This window comes from Macaca fascicularis, chromosome 2 (genome assembly GCF_037993035.2).
Source record: "Macaca fascicularis isolate 582-1 chromosome 2, T2T-MFA8v1.1".
NCBI lineage: Eukaryota > Metazoa > Chordata > Mammalia > Primates > Cercopithecidae > Macaca > Macaca fascicularis.
In genome coordinates, this window is record NC_088376.1 from 119,877,957 (window position 1) to 119,898,367 (window position 20,411).

General features: G+C 42.1%; 1 protein-coding gene and 1 long non-coding RNA gene across 20 annotated transcripts in view; one reads left to right on the plus strand and one right to left on the minus strand.

The window, feature by feature from the left end:
• Positions 1-10,831, plus strand: part of LOC123571817 (uncharacterized) — a 29,358-nt gene extending 18,527 nt beyond the window's left edge. Inside the window, exons 3-7 of one of the 3 annotated variants that reach the window (XR_010585150.2) lie at positions 2,506-2,635; positions 6,566-6,641; positions 7,291-7,412; positions 9,200-9,228; positions 10,272-10,831. This is a non-coding gene — a long non-coding RNA (uncharacterized lncRNA). The remainder of the gene's footprint in view (positions 1-2,505; positions 2,636-6,565; positions 6,642-7,290; positions 7,413-9,199; positions 9,229-10,271) is intronic. The other 2 variants (XR_006696062.3, XR_012431285.1) reach the window with 2 other exon arrangements.
• The window catches only part of ARHGEF3 (Rho guanine nucleotide exchange factor 3), a 347,163-nt gene that overhangs the window by 60,069 nt on the left and 266,683 nt on the right, over positions 1-20,411 (minus strand). The window lies entirely within an intron of this gene.

A 20,411-nucleotide genomic window follows, 5' to 3' on the forward strand; every position in this document is an offset into this window, starting at 1 on the left:
CAGCATGGGGGCACTTGACAGCTTGCTTTGTATCTTTTCTTTCAATGAATCCCTACAGATTTTTCCTCTTGTGTTAATGTTTTTCTAACAAAATGGTTGAGAATGAGCCATATTATTTTTCTAGATTTATCTAATTTAGCCTGGCTCTCACATTCACTAATCTTGTCTTAAGCAAGTTACTTACTCAGTTTCTTCAACTGAAAATGGGGAAATAACCTTGTAATACAGCAGTGAGAATTCTGTGGGTAGGAGCTATGCTTTACGGGGAATTTACAATCTGTGCAGGTGCTGGGCGAAGAGCTGTACATGGATTTGCTCTTCTCATCTTCAGAACATCTTATGAGAAAGCTAATATCATTATCCCCATTTTATAAGTGAGCAAGTCAAGGTTCAAGGAGCACAAATACACAAGATCACGTATTTCAGGTAGAGGCAGAATGTGGACCATGTACTGGACTATACGCCTCTGCTTCGTTATTCTGCCCAATGACAGACAGATAATGACGATGAGCACATAGCACAGTACTTTGTGAATAGCAAGATAATTATCAGAGCCTAGAATAGGGCTTACAAATTGTTATGTTTTTGCTAAAGATTATTCCCCCCGCCACCTTTGCCTCTAAGAACAGGTGAGCTTATCTATTCCCTTAATATGTGCATACTCTTTTTCAAAAAATTGATTTTGAAATAATCTTAGATTTACCGAACAGTTGCAAAATTAGTAGAGTGCTCCCATAACTCCTTTACACCACTACCTCTAATGTTAACATTTTACATAACCACAGTACATTTATCAAAACTAAGAAATTAACATTAGGGCAATACTATTAATAGAGTTACTGAGATTCAACCGGTTTCTGTTTTCCCACTAGTGTCCTTTTTCTGTTCCAGGATCTAATCTAGAATCCAAAGTTATATTTCTGTCCAATCTGCGACATAGTTCCTCTGTCTTGTTGTTTTTCGTGATCTTACAGCAAAATACCAGAGCTCTCTGATTGACACTTGTGAAGAGTACTGGTTATTTTATAGAATGTCTCTCACTTTAGATTAATCTTATGTTCTCTCATGATTAGGTTCAGGTTATGCATTTTTGGCAAGAATACAACACAAAGATGTGCCCTTCCTGGTATATCACATAGGTGGTACACCATGTTGCTAAGTCTTATTACTGGTGATGTTAACTTTGACTATGTGGTTAAGATGGTCTTATGGATTGAATTATGCCCCTACTGAAAGATAAGTGTAAGTTCTTACTCCAGATACCTGTGAATGTGACCTTATTTGGAAATAGGATCTTTGTAGATAAAATCAAGTTAAGAAGAGTCTTACTAGTTTAGAGTAGGCCCTAAATCTAATCACTGGTGTCCTTATAAGAAGAGGGAAATTTAGAGACATACATGGAGAAGATGGCCATGTGACAACAGAGAGGTGGAGATTGGAGTGATGTATCTACAAGCCAAAGAACACGAAGGATTGCCAACAAACACCAGGAACTTGGAAGAAGCAAGGATTCTTCTGCAGGTTTCAGAGGGAGCATGGCTCTGCTGACATTTTCTTTTCTTTTTTCTTTTTCTTTTTTTTTTTTGAGACATAGTCTTGTTCTGTCGCTCGGGCTGGAGTGCAGCGGCACAATCTTAGCTCACCGCAACCTCCACCTCTGGGTTCAAGTGATTCTCCTGCCTCAGCCTCCTGAGTAGCTGGGACTACAGGGAGTGCACCACCATGCCCGGCTAATTTTTGTATTTTTAGTAAAGACAGGGTTTCACCATGTTGGCCAGGCTGGTCTCAACTCCTGACCTCAGGTGATCCGCCTTGGCCTGCCAAAGTGCTGGGATTACAGGTGTGAGCCACCACACCCGGCCTCTGCTGACCTTTCATTTCAGACTTAGCCTCCAGAATATGACAATAAATTTTTTGTTGTTTTAAACCACCTAGCTTGTGCTTTGTTATAGCAGTCATAAGAAACTAACACAGGTGGTGTCTGCTGGATTTCTCCACTGTAAAGTTAATATTATTCTCTTTGTAACTAATACATATTTTGGAGGACTTTTTGACTTTGTGCATCCTTCTTAGTCCAATTTAGGGAGTGTTTACCCAGTATGGACAAAGTGGCCTTAATTGAAGTATACAGATGTCACTGTTGCGGGGAATGTCTCCCAGCTGAATAGGGAGAATCAGAAGGTTGATCCACAGAGTCAAGAGAGTCAGTGTCAGGTGGAGCTGGCAAGGAAGGAGCAGGTGAGATGGCTGGAAGGCAGGGCATGGTGTAGTGGACAATACAGGAACGCACGACACATAGGCAGCACTGAGGAGCCCTTCATAGAGCTACTTGAGCAAAGGAGGAATAAGACTGTGGGTACAGAAAGGAGAGCTGCCTTGGAGCTTGCAAATGACTGTCTATCTTTTTCTTGGAAATAGAAAAAGAAAATAATAATGAAATAATTGTTCCTAATTCTAAAATTTCCATTGACATATTTTTTTCTGTTTTTTTTCCCCCCGGCACAGAGCTAACTGACTTGGTGTCATCTGTTCCCAGAAGATGAAAGACAAATAATGAGGCCCAAATCCCAACAGAAACCTGGCTCCATTGATTAGGCCAAATGTGTTTCAGAATTACTGGTTTTTAACCCCCAAGGTGAGAAAAGGTCTTCAAACTCAGAACTATAATTTTCCTCTTGTATGCTTATCAGTGATTTCAACAAAGGGACTACAGGCTTTGTGGACTTTGACAAGTTACCAGGAAATGTTCTGGGAGGCATCCCTGCTATCTTTGTCTTGGCTAATCTCAAACATGGAAGCCACATTCTTGTGTTTGTTTTCTCCAGCCATGAGTTTGGTTGCCAGTTGTCTCACATTAGGCATCTAAGGGGGATTCGATTTCCTTTTGATAAAATGGCTCAACTCTTTCCTCTATATTAAGGTAACGTGCTATGAGGAAAAGATCCCAATTTCCTTCTTAAAAAAAAAAAAAAAAAAAAGCTGGGGTTTGTTTTGTTTTGTTTTGTTTTTGTTAATGAGGGAACAGGGACAGCCTGGATAACTAAAATCCACAAAACACCCTGAGTTGGTTCAGTCTCAAACCCAAGCTGCAGACAGGTTTTCGGGCTGCTGGATTGAGACTCCCACAATCTCTTGTCCCCTCTCATGGAAGTGCTAAGAGCAGATGACGGCAGAAGTCACAAGAGACTCTGGGCAAATCCACAAATTAAACCATCAACTCTCAGTATGTTCAGGCACAGAACTGAACATACTAATGTTAGAGGGATGACGTTTATTCTCTGTATATCAAGCTCTGTCTGCCTGAGCCAGGCAGCACCAAAAGCAGATTCGGCAGCTATGGCTTCTTGGCCAAAGCCTCCCTGTGAGATGGTTGCTTTCAGGGGGAGCCTTGAATAAGGCAGAGGCATAAGGAGGACAGTTGGCAGTTGAAAGAACTCACACAATGCTGGCAGGAGCCTCTGAAACCATGCTCAGAGGCCCTGCCCAAACCAGCTTCCTATAAAACACAAATTTTAAAAACCGGGGTAGAAAGAAATCACACTTTATGACAATTTCTGTAGTCCTCCTAGCTTCATTTCCTCCTGGCCTCCCCTGCTGCCTTCAAGTCCAAAACACATGGTAGCAAAATACTACAGCTCTCTACTGTTTGTATAAACTGAATGGCAAAATGAAGGAAAGGTGGGGGTAGGGGGCAAGCGAGATGGATTTCTTCCAGTACACCCGGGAGAAGCAATTGATTTTACTACAAACTTGGAGAGGGTGAATGTTCATGGCACACCATTTTGTTTCTGAGAGAAGACTCAAGCAAGTTATTACCTTTATTCTTCTTGGTACCACTGAGTTTTTGCCCCCACACTGGAAAAGTAACCTGTCCTACTTGCCTGCCATGGGGAAGTTCATTTTTGCTGAGCGAAGGTTTACGGGCTGAAAAAAAGAACCTTGGGAAATAATTCAGTAAAATACAGTACTCTGAGAGGTGAAGCAAGCAGCAGCCTAGGTTACAAACATAATCTCTAAGCAGAGCCAGTAAAATGAAACAAAACCACTGTTTCAGACACTGTATTTTTGGCTAAGGTTTCACTCTGCAATAACTTTCAAAGTTACTCGTTTTAGTTAACATTATAAGGGTAAGTCAACATTTGTCCTGGCAGCAAGCCCAAATTTGTTATTTTATTAGTCTGCTACTGGTTAAATTGGCCCAAGATTAAACACATCTAATAAATAGCCTTAAAATATTGAAGTTTAGCAGAAAACCACATTCAAGTTCTCTTTACACAGGATGTTACTATTACTTAACCTTGGGCAGAGGGAGAAATGCACACCCACACCCCGGTTAAGTTCCTTTTAGCAAACACCAGCCCCCATTGCCTGAAACTCATCTTGGTCATGCCCAGACATGATGCTACAGACTTTCAGAGAAAGAGGAAGCCAAATATTTAGCTCTGTCTGTGGTCCCTGGCTCCACATCTGCCTTCTGAGGCAGAAAGGGCCAGATGCTCAGAGCTGGAGAACTTTAAAGAGTTCAACCTCCTTAAAAATTAGGAGTTGCCAGCAGCATCAAGTCTCTGTGGCCTTACGGGAAGGCCAGCCATAGGCCCAGAGGATGTTTTCTCACATCAGGTTATGCATTTTTGGCAAGAATGCCACAGAAATAATGTGCCTATAATGCACACCCATCCCCCAGTCTGGAAAATGGGGCTGGACATCCCTGGTTGGATGATGCCAACAAGGCACCCAGAGGTAGAAAAGGTCTCCTGGTCATAGCCACGGGGTCCAGAGGAAGGTCTCTGTGGCTTTGGGGTTCTGGAGTCAGTCATTTCCTACTGACTTCTTGGAAACCTTTGGGTGGAATATATGTTCTGCATTTGTTCATCTCTGTAAAAGGGATTCCCTGGCTTCCCCTTGGGTGGGGTTGAAGGGGAAGGGGGAAAAGGATGCCACTGGGAGTTCCATTCCTCCTTCTTTAAGGACATTTTCTGGGCTCCCTCAGAGCTTAGGAATAATCTGAATGCCTCTGCAGCAAGTGACAAAGTTCTTATCACTCTGGCCCAAAGAGTGCATTGATTCTTTGCAAAGGATCTAAGGATAAAATATGAGTCAACCTGTCTGGTTAGAAAGCAATACCCTATGACCTTGGGCCCAAAATGTAACCTCTATAAGCTTAGTTTCCTCTGCTGTGAAGTGATGATGACTCTCCTACCTCCTCACAGAGTTGTTGGGAGGATCACAGAGACTAGGTGTATAATATGCTTGGCAGTCACCCGCCTGTTAGAAAGTCCTCAGTAAATATCAGAGTACTGCCCTTATTTCTGATGTCCTGGGAGAGGCGTGGTCTCTCTGCCAGCCTGCGCCCCTGCCCTCTTCTATTCCCTGCAGCACTGGATTTTGCCTTGATCCTTCCAGGGACAAAGCTGGAGTTCCATGTCACCTGCCAGAATCGTACCAATAACTGCTCTGGCCACTGAGGCTGCTACAAGATCATGTATTTTGATTCCACATTCCTGCCTTCCTTTTCTTCCCGTGGTTTTATCACCTGTTTAGTCAAGCTCCAGCTGGATACAGCAAAACAGTGGTGCTTTGGCAGGATTCAAGGCTATATTGGAAGAGAGGAAAGCAGTAAAATCTCAAGATAAGGACCCAAGTCCTAACCTCCCTAATCTGGGAGGTTTGCATTATCCTCCCACCTGCCCACTGCCACCAACACTGCTGAATTATGGGCTAGAAGAGCTGGTCTCCAGTCTTGCCAGATCCCAGTACTGTCTGGGATTAGGCAATGAGAGGAACTCTGGGCATTCAACCCATGTTGGATGTGCAAGGTGAAACTTCACAAAAATAATGTGTAACCAAGAAAGGACCACACAGAACCACAGAAAAGTCCTCTGTCTTTCTCATCCATCTGTCATTCTTTGAAGCTCAGCATTATCTTAGCTTCCCAGAAGAGGAAAAAGAAGTACAGAGATGAAAAAGGATGCGCAGATCTTAATCTCAGTGTCTCAAAGGAAGGACAGATTGTTCCAGCTGAATCTGGGATGATCAAACACATCTCAGGCAAGCAAAGCTGACAGTCAGGTCTGTCATCTGACTGAAAACTAGACAGGGACCAGGGATCCCAATTGGTTGCTGGGTAAAAACTACAGGGACATCTGACCAAGGGCACTGGGTCTGCAGAAGAAAATGGATCCCCTTCTCTTGATGTGTAGTTGGTTTCTGTTTTTGACAAGAACAACGATTTTGAGCAGACAGGCCTTGCAGAGATGTGACCTCCAGAGAGAAACACAAAATACGTCTGAGGTACTCCCTGGTAACTCCCAGCTGTCCCTTCTAGCACAAATTATCCTTTCAAATGTTTGGTCCATGTGTGTCTTCAGGAGCACATGCCCACACTTAGAACCAGGGGACACAGCACCCGGGTGTTTTAGAACACTCTGCTCCCAGCCGAGAACAGAATACATTCAAATCTGATTATTCAGAATGGAAAAAGCTACTAGCCAAACAACCACATGGGATTGATTAAATAGGAAATAAATTTTTAAAAATCTTAAACTTTCCTGTTTTTGGCTTTCAGCTGACATCTTACCACCCACTGAGCAATGGTATGCAGAAAAATAAGATACAAAGCATGCTGTTCAGGAAATTGTGAGGTAAGTAATCTATAATGGATTCATTTGGCATTTCTGTTGCCCCCACACACCCCAAATGAGCAGATGAATAGCTTCAAAATGTTATTCTTTGGGAGGGGTGTATGTGCATGTGCATGTGTGCAGAACACAAAACTGATTTCATTTGTTGAGACACTTTCCATTCTGTAGTGCATTTTTAATGGCAAGAATTAAAAAATACCCAGTAACAATGGATTTTTCCAAAGGTTCATAACAAACACTGACTCTCAGTGCTGTACATTTGCAACCTTGAAACATAGTGATTACATGTTATTTTAAACTGTCAGCAATTAATATGCAACCAGATGTATCATTATCTACAGTTTATTAAAATGCAGAAGCCTGTGAATATTTAAAAAAAAAAAAAACGATGTAGCACACAACAAAGAAGGCAAGGAGCTCAGAGACTCAGCTTTGCTCCCAGAATCACTCTCAGCTAGTTTCAATTCCAAAGAGATAATGGTGAAAATGGGTAGACAGTGGCAACTGACTTAAAATGAAAGAATAAATACAAACCTGTGATTTGGTTGTTGGGTTTTGTTAAAAAAAAAAAAAAAAAAAAGTTGGCTAGCCATTGTAGAGTCAAGGACATTATTTTGGTGGTAAAATAAAACTGGCATTTATTCCTAAGGTAAAGGATGCCTGCAGCAGAGAGCAGCAAGGTTCTCAAGTGTTTTCTAATATGGGACATCTACAGAGGAGAAGATTCCTTTGAAGACTGCTGGAAGTCTAAACTGGAAAAAAATTTCCTTGGTAAACGTTTCCCAAGCACTGCCAGGTTGGGAAGGGCACAAGGATGGAGTGGAAGGTTCTTCTTCTACATGCCAGGCCCTCCTTCCCTCTGCCCCAACATTTGAGAGTCAAGTGAGGGGTGCCCCTGAGTTTGCAAAGCAGGACTGTGCAGTGGGCCACTTGCCCTGCAAAGCTTCAATCAATTGCGATTAAATAAATCATACCCTGCCAAGGCACTTGCCTACTCATAGACTCTAGCAATTTTCTAGAAACAGCAGTCACCCTACACCTGATGCAGGTGTGACTCTTGTGACTCTGAAGCACTATGTAAACAATGAGGGAAGCTTAGGAAAGGGAAGGAGGAGGCACCAAGAGCCATGGAGTCACACACGCTCTCATCTTTGCCATACAGCAACCCTGTTATCCTGTTTCATAGAAGAGGAAGCAGGTGTTCAGAGAAGTGAGATGACTTCCTCCAAGTCATATCCAGTAGTTAACTGGCAGTGGTGAAATCTGAATTCAAATCTACCTGCCTTGAAAACCTCCCCCGCCACCCTACACTGGCTTCCCAGGATATACAACTTCCTCTGATAATAAATAATAATATAATCACAATATACAGGACGACTTTGTGCTAGGCTGTGCCAAAGTGCTTTCTGTGCATTATTTCCTTGACTTAAGTTAGTGCTATTAATATACCGATTTCACAGTGCAGGCAACTGAGACTCAGAGGGGTTAAGGGCCTTGCCTGAAGTCACACAGCCCAAATTGAGCCCAAAGCTACTAACGCAGCAAGGCCTGGGTTCTTAATTAACCACAGCATTGTTAGTTTCCTAAACCAGGGGGGAACCCCGAAGTGAATAGGCTGTAGAGGCAAAAGGGAAGTAGACACTGACGAAGGAGTGGCGGAGGAGAGAATGTTCTTTCGGCATTCAAGCCCTATCGCTCTGGAATCAGCAGCTCCTCCTGACACCTCCCTGAGAATCTTAGTGAGCCCAGGTTCAAAGGTGTCCTGCTTGCGTGTCCCCAGAAGATGCTGCCCTCTGATAAGGGCACACTCGAGGACTGGGGGATGGCAGGCATCCAGCATCAGGGGGCTCATTGGATGACCACTTCTCAGTATTCCCCCTCCATAGTCTGCCAAGCTACCCAATGAAATAGCCTGCTTCTCCCCCTCCCCCTGGTTGACAGTCACTACCCGTATGATTGCGTTGTTAATGACTTGGTCAAACTGAAGTAGAAGTTCCTTGAGGACAGAAAGCATGCCTTTTCTAAACCAGGGGGAAAATGATACACAGAGCCAGGTCTCAAATAAATATTTACGGACAATTAAAGAGCATTAGGGGTCATTTTTTAGTTGTCTAGCTCTTTACCAGCTCATATCCATCACACTATGGAGTCTCCCTACATTTCCAACAAAGGATCTATTTATAATTAAAGCACCCTGTAAATGAATAGGGCATGAAGAGCTCAAAGCAACCTAATTCACCCTCATCTGCTTGCCTTGGGTCTGTGTCCATGGTTGGCATTTGGCTAGGATTCTCAGATGATGCATGTCAGGTGGGAGCTGGCCTCGGGACAACTTGCTTCCTACTCCCCTGGCCAGGGTGCCTCTCTACCCAGAGCTCACACACCAACCCCTGTTTGAAAGTCAATCTGGGAACAATCAGAAGGCCGCACTAGATTATTTTGTTGCTCTACCTGGCAGAAATGAATGTGAAGCTTGGCAGTATGCTTGGAACATCTTTTGTTTTTTTAAAAAATAATAATGCCCAATGCTAACTCTGATCACTTTATTTCCTACAAAGGAAGGAGCTACCTCCTAGCAGATGCCTTGGTAGGTATAACCACCTGTAGCTTCTACGCAACTGATCTATGTTTAAGATAGATGCTGCTGCTGCTGCTGCTAATGACCTATTAAGTACTTGCTTTGGTGGAAGCCCTTTATATGCTCATTTCAAATTCCCATTTTTCAGATGAGGAAACTAAGGCTTAGAGGATGAGACACAAGTCCAAGATCTCTCGGCTCACAGGTGGCCAAGTGGGGATTCAAACTCAGTTCAGGCTGACTTCCAAATCCAAGTTCTTAACCATTACATTCTAGGGCTGACCCCAATTAAAGTGTAATCTCATCCAATCCTTCCCGCCAGAGTGAAGGGGAAAAGGAACAGGATGGGTTGAATCATTTTAGCTGGAACTTTGGAATGTTCTTTGAAGCTTCGAAAAGAAAAAGATGTATGTTCTGAGGACAGAAATCTAGTTTTATTTTTTAAGTTGGCTACCATGTAGCACAGATTCACTTCCTATAACACATTAAAGCCAATTTTTATCTACTTAGTCTTAATATCTGAAATTTGGGTCCTATGCTAAATGTCCAAATTTCAAGTTTAGTTTGCAAGTGACTGTGTCAAACTTGGGAACTTATTGTAGACTTCTAATCCTAGAAAACCCCTCAGAACATGCCTTGTTCGCTGTTTCCAAACTCTCTGTATTGCCATGATAATTTTTTGCCATATGTACATGTCACCTGAGCCATTATGTACTATTTCCTTAATTAGTCATTTTTTACTTAAAAACTTATTGTAAAAATAAACTCTATCACTGCCTTAAATGGAAAATCACTATCACCTGTCATAAACAGATGCTAACTTCAAAAAATGAACCCTGAGGCCTACACTTAGTTACACAGGGAAATTATCAAGTGATGGGGAGGTGTTAAAGACACACTAATTCCAAGTGGAAACTTGACATAATCAGAGAATTTAAAAGGGAAAGTGATTAAATTATTTTGTGATTTGTCTTTGTAAGATTTGAGCTGCCCAAGTGGTATGAAACCCACCTTCTGGAAAATAACGATCTAATCCAGTCCTCTCATTCCAGAAACAGGCTCTGAAATGCCAAGACCCTAAGCCTACCTTTGCCCTGTCCCCTGCTACTTGGGAAGCTCTTGTACGAACCAGCTTAGAAATAAATGCTGCATTTAAGAGACTTCCGAAGCAAGCTCCTGTTCCTTGACGTTGGTGTCAGAATCAAGCTCACTCTTCTAGGCCCTTGGAACCTGGGCATAAAGTATTCAGAGACGAATGAATGCAACGTGTCTTTTCTGATGGTCTCTCCTTCAAAGCTCTCAGATAAGTCACCATCAAACATCTGAGGAGGAAGGAGGTGGAGGTGACAGTTCATCATGCGTCTGTGGCTTACACACAAGAAACCATCAGTTCTCCCTCTTCTTTATTTCCTTCTCGACGGTGGTTTCTGACTCCTTCTGCAAGATCACACCCAGACATCCCCAACGCAATCACCAGGATGGCTGACCAGGGATGAGAAAATGAACTAAGACTGCCAAAACCTAACACGATATTGATAAGCCACTTTCACCACGCCCCCCTGGCCCCCGAACCCATGTGAAGTCAAAAATTAAAAATAGTCTTCCCCAGTGACCTTTAGTTATCTTCTCTGTATTTGCCTGGGGTTGTTCTTGACATGCCTGCATCATTCGCGATTATGAAATGTTAGTATGCCAACATAAGATAGCACACTTGAAATGGGAGCTTGCCCTGGCCTTGGGTTCAGAAAGCACCCACAGGGAAGACTCACTATTTTGCCCCCCTCGGCCATCTGGCCGGACTCCATCTCTTTCCGCCACTAGCTTGTTCCTTTTCCTTCTGTAGCGTCTTCCTCTAGGAAGACTCCACATTTCCAAATCTGACAGCCCATGGCAAGTCCAAAACATTTACCTTTCTTTTTTCCTTTTTACATTTTATTTCAGGGTTCAGACACAGGCTCTCAGCTTTATTTAATTCAATCAGTTTGCCAACTTCTAATGCTAACGGTATTTACAGAAAGAGTGCCCTCGGGAAATGCTGTATTTCTTCTTACTATTTATCACCTGTGCTGCAAGCATTAGGTGTGCAGAGTTCAGAAAGACATCATTTTAAGATATGTTGTGGCCAGAAGTAGTGGCTCATGCCTGTAATCCCAGCACCTTGAGAGCTCGAGGCGGGAGGATTCCTTGAGCCCAGGAGTTTGAGACCAGTCTGGGCAACACAATGAGACCCTGACTCTACAAAAATAAAACAACTGAAAGAAAATTAGCCAGGTATGGTGGCACACGCCTGTAGTCCTAGCTGTAGTCCTAGGACTACAGCAGTAGCTACTCTGGAGGCTGAGGTGGGTGGGAGGATCGCTTGAGCCTGAGAGGTCAAGGCTGCAGAGAGCCATGATTGTGCCACTGCACTCCAGCCTAGGCGACAGAACAAGCCCCTATTTCTAAAACAAACCAACAAACAAAATACATCACCTATGTGTATTGAAGTTTGTATCTATCCATTCCTTGTGGGCTTTTTAACAGTGATCTCACATCAAATTTAAAGTAGGACCTTGCACTTGGAGATTACTCTGTACAGTGTTTTGGCTAACTTTAATGGGGTTCACTTAGAACATCCCCCAGAGAGACAGTGCTGCTTATCACCTACCCAGAACCATGACTGGCTTAAGCCAACATTGTGACATACCAAGAGGTCAAGACTGGGCAAGGAGGGACCAACATTGGGCCCTGCCTCCTAATTTGGAGGGACCAACATTGGGCCCTGCCTCCTAATTTGGAGGGACCAACATTGGGCCCTGCCTCCTAATTTCTCTGAATCTTTTTCCTCAGTTGACCAACAAAAAGGACAGCTCCAGAAAAAAAGAAAAACAAAGAAAAAATGAAAAACTAAAAAATGAAAACCTAAAAACAAACAAAATAGCAAAATTAAAAAATAAAAAAGGACAGTCCTTGCCTTGCCCAGCTCCCTCAGCTACTGCAAGGCTCAAAGGAGAAAATGCATGTGAAAATAAGTGACTGCTGGCTGGGTGTGGTGGCTCATGCCTGTAATTCCAGCTACTTGGGAGGCTGAGGCAGGAGAATCACTTGGACCCAGGAGGCAGAGGTTGCAGTGAGCCGAGATCTTGCTGCTGCACTCCAGACTGGGCAAAAGAGTAAGACTTTGTCTCAAAAAAAATAAAAAAAAAGAAAAGAAGGCCAGGCACGGTGGCTCAAGCCTGTAATCCCAGCACTTTGGGAGGCCGAGACGGGTGGATCACAAGGTCAGGAGATCGAGACCATCCTGGCTAACCCGGTGAAACCCCGTCTCTACTAAAAAATACAAAAAACTAGCCGGGCGAGGTGGCGGGCGCCTGTAGTCCCAGCTACTCGGGAGGCTGAGGCAGGAGAATGGCGTGAACCCGGGAGGCGGAGCTTGCAGTGAGCCTGACTACTATCTGAACAAAGGGTGGCATTGCTCTGGATTTATTGAGCACAATGAAAAAGGAAGGTGTCCTCATTGCAACATACCTGTCCCCACTTCTCTACATCCCATATGCACACATATAGGTTTAAACTGGTTACAATGAGTATATAATCATGCTCAACTTTTTTTCTCTTTATTTTTTCCAGGAACACTAGGGTATTTCTGTTTGCTAGTGAGTAATGGCTGCAAATGATGTCACTGACCCCTGTGCCAGAGGCCATGGTCATGGAGCTATTGCTCTATTGTAGGACAGAGAGGTTGTTGGCTTTTCTGTCCAGTTAAATAGGAAAGGATGCTAGACTGGAACCAAACCATCAGACTTCAGGCTCCAGCTAGGCCATTCCCAGCTGTGTGGTCTTGAGCAAATCATTGGACCTCTCTGACCCTTGGTATCTTCATCTTTAAAATGAGGACAATTATACACTCAGGAGAGCCAAAGAATATAGAAGTGCCTTGAAACTGTAAAATGCACAAATACAAAGCATGACTATTATTGCAAATAATGTCATTATGAACAACTTTGGAAACACAGCCTTTTCCCCACAAGAGCTAGAATACTACGTCCAATATCTGAACCATTTTTGTCTTTTAATATGCACAGAAAGTGTGTTATCTTCTTTTCTTTTTTCTTCTTTTTAATAGACACAAGGTCTTGCTATGTTGTGCAGGCTGGTCCCGAACTCCTGGGCTCAAGCAGTCTGCCTGCCTCAGCCAGCCTCCCAAAGTGCTACGATTACAGGCATGAGACACCGTGCCCCACCAATAAGTGTATTATTTTCCAGCAACATTCACAGCATTGGGTTTTTTTCTTTTCTTTTTATTTTTTAAGACAGAGTCACACTCTGTTGCCCAGACTGCAGTGCGGTAGCACAATCTCAGCTCACTGCAACCTCTGCCTCCCGAGTTCAAGCAATTCTCCTGCCTCAGCCTCCCGAGTAGCTGGGGTTACAGGTTCCCGCCACCACGCCCAGATAATTTTTGTATTTTTAGTAGAGACTGGGTTTCACCATATTGGCCAGGCTGGTCTTGAACTCCTGACCTCAGGTGATTCGCCCACCTTGGCTTCCCAAAGTGCTGGGATTACAGGTGTGAGTCACCACGCCCAGCTTGGTTTTATTATGTCTTAAAAATAGTTGCAACATCAATTAGGTATAAAATAGCACCTTATTATTGCCTTTTTCATTTCTATAATTCCTACTAGAGTGAACATTTTAAATAATCTTTACCATTCCTTGTGTGTGAACTGCCTTCTAGTATCTTTGGCTTATTTGTCAATGAATATCTTAGGGTGCTTTTTAAATATCTGTATAAATTATTTATATGACAACAATGTTAATCTTTAGTCTGTCATCTTTACTTCAAAAATCTTTTCCAATGTATTAGTGTACTTCTCTTCTCTAAAGAAGCATATTAAGCCTAAAAGAAATCCTGTTTGTTGACACAGCATCATAGAGTGTCTTTGCACTTATCAATACTCAAGATTTTCAGGCACACTAAAGATGTCCATAAGAAATAAGCAAGGACAGGAAAGAGATAGGACAGTATGTCACATTTGGAAAAGTTAGGGGAACCAGGAGCACTGGGCCAGGAGAAGGAAAGCATCTGAGGGGAGAGAGGGAGAGGAGAGAATGCACATATGCGTGGGTGGAGTGGGAGAGGTGTGGAGAGAGAGTAGTTTTCAAATACTTAAGGGCGTAACACATAAGAAAGTATTACTGGATCAGGCACGATGGCTCATGCCTGTAATCCCATCACTTTGGGAGGCCGAGGGGGGTGGATTATCTGAGGTCAGGAGTTCGAGACCAGCCTGGCCAACATGGTGAAACCCTATCTCTACTAAAAATACAAAAATTAGCAGGGCGTGGTGGCGTGTGCCTGTAATCCCAGCTACTCAGGAGGCTGAGACAGAAGAATAACTTGAACCCAGGAGGCGGAAGTTGCAATGAGCTGAGATCGCACCACTGCACTCCAGCCTGAGCAACAAGAGTGAGACTCTGTTTCAAAAAAAAAAAAAAAAACAAAAACCACCAAACAAACAAAAAGTAAAGTATTACTGAATAACATACAGCTCCAGGAAGCAATGTTACAATTAAGAAAGGATTTTCTTGTCATCTATACTGAACACAGATGGAGTACACTCATCCTTCAGTATCCAGGGGTGATTGGTTCTAGAACCCTCTCAGATACTAAAATCTAAGGATGCTCAGGTCCATCATATAAAATGGCATACTGTTTGCCTGCATCCTACCCATATCCTCTTACACTTTAAATCATTTCTAGATTACTTAAAATACCCAATAGAATGTAAGTGATAATTGTTGTTATCCTGTATTGTTTTTTATTTGTATTATTTAAAATTGTTATTTTTTATTGTTTTATTCCCTAATATTTTCTTTTCCTTTTTTTTTTTTTTTTTTTTGAGACAAGGTCTCCCTCTTTCACCCAGGCTAGGGTTGCAGAGGCACCATCTCAGCTCATTGCAGCCTCAAACTCCCTGGCCCAAGCAATTCTCCCACCTCAGCCTCCCAAGTAACTGGGTCTACAGGTGTGTGCTACCACACTTGGTGAATTCTTTGATTTTTTTTTTTTTTTTAAGAGATGGGGTCTCGCAGTGTTGCCCAGGCTGATCTCAAACTCATGGACTCAAGCAATCCTACTGCCTCTGCCTCCCAAAGTCCTGGGATCCAAATACTTCTGATCAATGGTTGGTTGAATCCGTGGACATGGAACAAGTGGATATAGAGGGCCAACTGTATACAATCTAAAATGTTGTCCCTGGAGGTGTTTAAGCAGAGATTGAATGGATCTGGCAGCAGATAAGATTGGGCTACATGTTCTCAACAGGCCTTTCCCACTCTGAAGTCCTCTGATGCAATGACCCTGGGTCATTTCCTGGAGGCTGGATTTGTTTGTTTCATAAATCCTCAGGAAAAAAAAAGCCTGTTTTGCTACTCCTTTCCTCCTCATCTTAAGAGCCAGAAAGAAGAAAAAAGTCTAGTGAACTTACCATTAAGGTTTCTGGTTCAGCTCCAATTAACTGAAATTTACTAATAATCAGGGCTACCTTCTCTCAAAAGGACACAATGATCCAAACAGAAAGTCCGGGCACAAGTGTTTCCAGACTTAAAAAGAATCACTCCTTTCCCAGCCAGTAGAATGTTCGGAAACCTTTCCTGATTAACTTGTGACACAGTCTCTCTCTCTTTTTTTTTTTTTTTTTGAAGATGGAATCTTGCTCTGTTTCTCAGACTGGGGTGGTGCTCGGCTCACTGCAACCGCCACCTCCCAGGTTCAAGTGATTCTCCTGCCTCAACCTCCTGAGTAGCTGGGATTACAGGTGTGTGCCACCACGCCTGGCTAATTTTTGAATTTTTAGTAGAGACGGGGTTTCACCATTGGTCAGGCTGGTCTTGAACTCCTGACCTCATGATCCGTCCACCTCAGCCTCCAAGTGCTAGGACTACAGCTGTGAGCCACTACACTGGACGTGACACAGCCTCTTCTAAACTAGTTACTGGTGTCAACTTGTTTAAAAAAAAAAAAAAAAGGAAGGCAATAGAAACCTCTGGCCTTCACTCCTGACAGTCCATGAGCCAATATAAGAAGAAATGGCAATGCGGTCATGGCAATTTCCTCATTTTGTGTGTGACCTCTACCCACTATCAAGGCTGACAAATTATGGAAGGCAACTGCACACATACATCACAAAGTAGCCCTTCCAGATACACACATCATCAATAACAATTACATTTACACAGGGCTTTGCACAATTAGGATGTGATCAGTAATTTATTTTCTTTCAGTAGTTATGAAAACAGTGGCATCTGTCCAGGATTTTTATGGGCAATCACAGGGTGTCTTGAGAAAATGACACAATTTGCAAATATCCAGATGGTAGTTGGGCCTTCCAGTGATTGGTTTACACAGAAGGCCTGTGGTTAATATAGATAAGCAAAATGACTAACAGAACTAACGGTGTCACCTCCAGAGGTAAGCATGCAGAATTCTGCCAAAGACCACCTCCTTGGTCTTGAGAAACACAAAATGAAGATTGCTCAAACCCTCCCAAATGGGGGCTTGCAAACCCCACTCCCGTGAGTTGCAGCCGTTCTATGAAGTGGGCTGCCAGAAGCATTGACTAACGGTGGGGTTTCCTAACCAGACAGGTTTCCTAACCAGACAGGAAAAAATGGGCCTTCGAGCATCAGGCAATTTTTTGGGGCAGGTGGGTTCATCCTTCCCATGTTATGTGGTGAGACAACCAATGATTTAGTCACTTAGAGGCAATGTGATGTGGTTGGAAAAGTACAGACTTCAGGGTCAACTGGGTTTTTAGTCTCATCTTCTTGACCCAGTATTAAAGCCATCCTGGGAAAGCCACTACCTGTTCTGAGCCTCAGTTTCTTCTTCTACAAAAGGGGGTATGAATACCAACCTCATAGGATTACTGTGACGATTAAGGGACTTACAGTAAAGTCCCTAATGAATTGCTGTGTGTAAAACAGCATTCAGGCAATTAGACTGGTGATCATCATGTTTCTTAAAACCATTTTAAGAATCTGTTTTGAGATGTAAAGGTCGTAATTATAATGACATTTTCTGAGCACTTACTACATGCTAGGCACTATGGTTAGCAGTGCATATGAAACATCTCATTTGACCCTCACTATGGTCCTAGGAGTTAGAGCTCTCATCATTTCCATTTTTACCGTTGAGGAAACAGGTTTGGAGAGGCACAGTAGCTTGTTCAAGGCCACATCACTAGCAGGTGGTGGAGACAGCATTGAGACTCAGGCAGTCTTATTCTAGTCAATGCCCTTGAACAGCATTAAATGTACACATGTAAAGTCAACACATTTTCCTCTTCTATTGCTAGTTCATGTGCATTTTTAAGGACCAAGATTCCCAAAATAATTTTCCAACTGAACAGCCTCAGAATGATGGCTCAATGACCATAACCAGATCCTACAGCAAGTGATGGCCTTTTTCTGGGTAGCTCCGTGTGGCTTTCCACCCAGCAAGATCTCTGAGGTCATATGATTCCTGGAGTCTATTTAATCATCTGAAGAAATTACAGGATTCTAACTGTAATAACTCCTTACGACTAGTTTCATGTGGCTGTTCAGGTATACTATCAGTTCAATACAATATGATACAGATTCCAAGAAATGTACAGATTACTAGAAACCAGTAACCCTTTAGCTTTTCAGCTGACATTCAAGGAGTACAGCCCGAGGTGCACACAATTTTAAAATGCACATGTTGACTGATAGAGGCATAAATCGTGGCAGGAGCATAGGGTTCACCTTGCCCTTTAGAAGTGAGCCTTAAAGGATACCTTCTCAGTTATGTAAGGTGCTCAAGGTTATACTTAGAAGATAATATTTTAAAGTATTTTGCATGTCTATTAAGTTTTGTATTACCACCCCACCTTTTATCCCACAGAGGTAAACACCCTTAGATGCTACAAGGGACGCTGATATTAAATGCTGGACTGAATCCATCAGGAAATTTGGCATTGGATCTTGGCTTAGCTTCTGATTTTCTTTGCAGCTTTCTGTAAATCACCTCCCCTCAGTGTCCTTATTCATAAAGTGGAGAGAACAGTACAAACTTTATGTTAACCTTACAACATGTTTGGGGTCTCAAGTGAGACACTAGACATAGTAGACTTAGAAAAGGAACAGAGCTCTGTCATTTCTAGGTGCATGTCATTATTCTTAGGGTCATGCAAGGCTACTGGCTAAGTCAAAATCAGAACCTATACTTTGGAGACCCAGGGCAGTATTCAGCTATTCATGAGATAGGCCTATGGTCTATGGCGCTACAAATTTTGAAAAACTGCTGAGAGTCAAAAGCAATGGCTACAAATATCATTAACTAAATCAGGCCTAATCTGACCAATATCTAAGATGGTAAATTTTAAAACCGAAAGTAAGTTGTCCACCAAGCTGTCAGATATATTCTCAAAAATAACAGAAACATCTCTTTGTATTTTCATTAAAAATGAACTGGACCTAAAACTCTTAAAAGTTTCTCACAAGGCTCTAGCTTCCTTAGCCAATGTGTCCACCTTACCTGAGCTTGCTTCCTTTTCTTCACATTTTTTTTTAAGCCTTCTTTTTAAAAAGCAAACCTCACTACAGGGAAATACTGATTTTTAACTTACATTCAGGATAATTCATTAGAGGTAACACATTTTCTTCTAGTGACTGGATCAGGAGTTTAGGGCACCTATATAGACCAGTCCCTCCTGGCATGGGAAGTAGATGACCAATAAATACAAAAACAGATAAACTGAACAAAGCTGCATCGAAGATTAGAAGAAATAAGCTTAATGCTCATATCATACCACATTTTTCATCCACAAAGTCTACAGCCATGTGAACTAAGTTCCTTATATTTCACAATTAATGATTATAGCCAGCAGGATCTCACGGATTACGGATATTAAAATTAAACATATGCCACCCAACTCAAATCCCCATGTCATAAGAAATAGCATTAAAAGGCAGTATTATACTAACAGACAGCAATATTATAATCCCTGTGGAATATTTTCAAAAGCTTAAAATAGATCATTTAAAAAAATAAAAATGCATTTTTAAAATATCATTTTTTTTTGCTTTCACTGGAAACTACCACAAATAAAAAATTACAAATCACTTAAATCTTGAGTAGAATTTTTATTTACTTTTAAGAGAATGCTTATTTTTGCATATTTTTTTACTCAGTGCGTGGTATCAAATGTACATCAACGCCGCTTGCCTGTTCTCCAGGAGCCTTTTCCTAAGTGGCTTTCCCCAGTTCACTTGCTGCAAGGATAGGAGTGAATGCTAGAAGGCACTTGCCAGTGCCATGCTGTGTGCACTGTCCTACCCATGGCAAATTCGGAAGGAACAGCCATTACACACGGCCATTAAATGTTTAAAGGGCGCAGGTGCCCTGTTGCAAGGGACTTTGAAGGTCAACAAGTCCTGTTTTCCTAGAAAGGCCTCTGGATAGATCCATTTTTCTTTTTATTATAACCACATTCTTTCTACAAAGAAAACAATCACTCTTAAAAAAATACTTTCAGAGGAATTAACAGTCAATGCCTAGTTTATAAACAATTATATAATCATGTTTTTCAAAAGGCTGACAAGTGAATGCTATTTTTTAAACATTTACGAATACTGATGACACCTACTGGTGGAAAATATATTTTAGTTAACTGCTTATGGAGAAGCTAGGCCTACAAGGGTTAGCCGCCTTTTGCACTGATAGTGAAACCAGAACACTACCCCCTAAACTCACTTAGGTCTCTTTTTCCAACTTTGCCAGTTTCCATTATCAGAAAATGATATGCTCATCAATGAAGTCAAAAGATATCTCTGCCTCAAAGTGTATAAAGCATACTTGATTTAGTGTTTAAATCAAACACTAAAAAACAAACAAAAACCCCAATGGTGATAGCTGAAAAATATTTACCAACTATCTCCAAAACTATTCCAACCCCTTCCTTACTTCTCACACCAGGATATCCCCATACAAGGAAAATAAGTCATATTGTATAGTCTAGATCCAGCTACCAATGAAGAAAATTAATATTTGACATGTGATAAGTTTCATCATATTTATGATATATAGACATATCAATATTCTATGTATAAGAATAAAATTAAGCAGGCAAGTTTTGCCTAAGCCTTTAGCTAAACTACTCAAAAACACAGGACTAAGTGATAGTAGG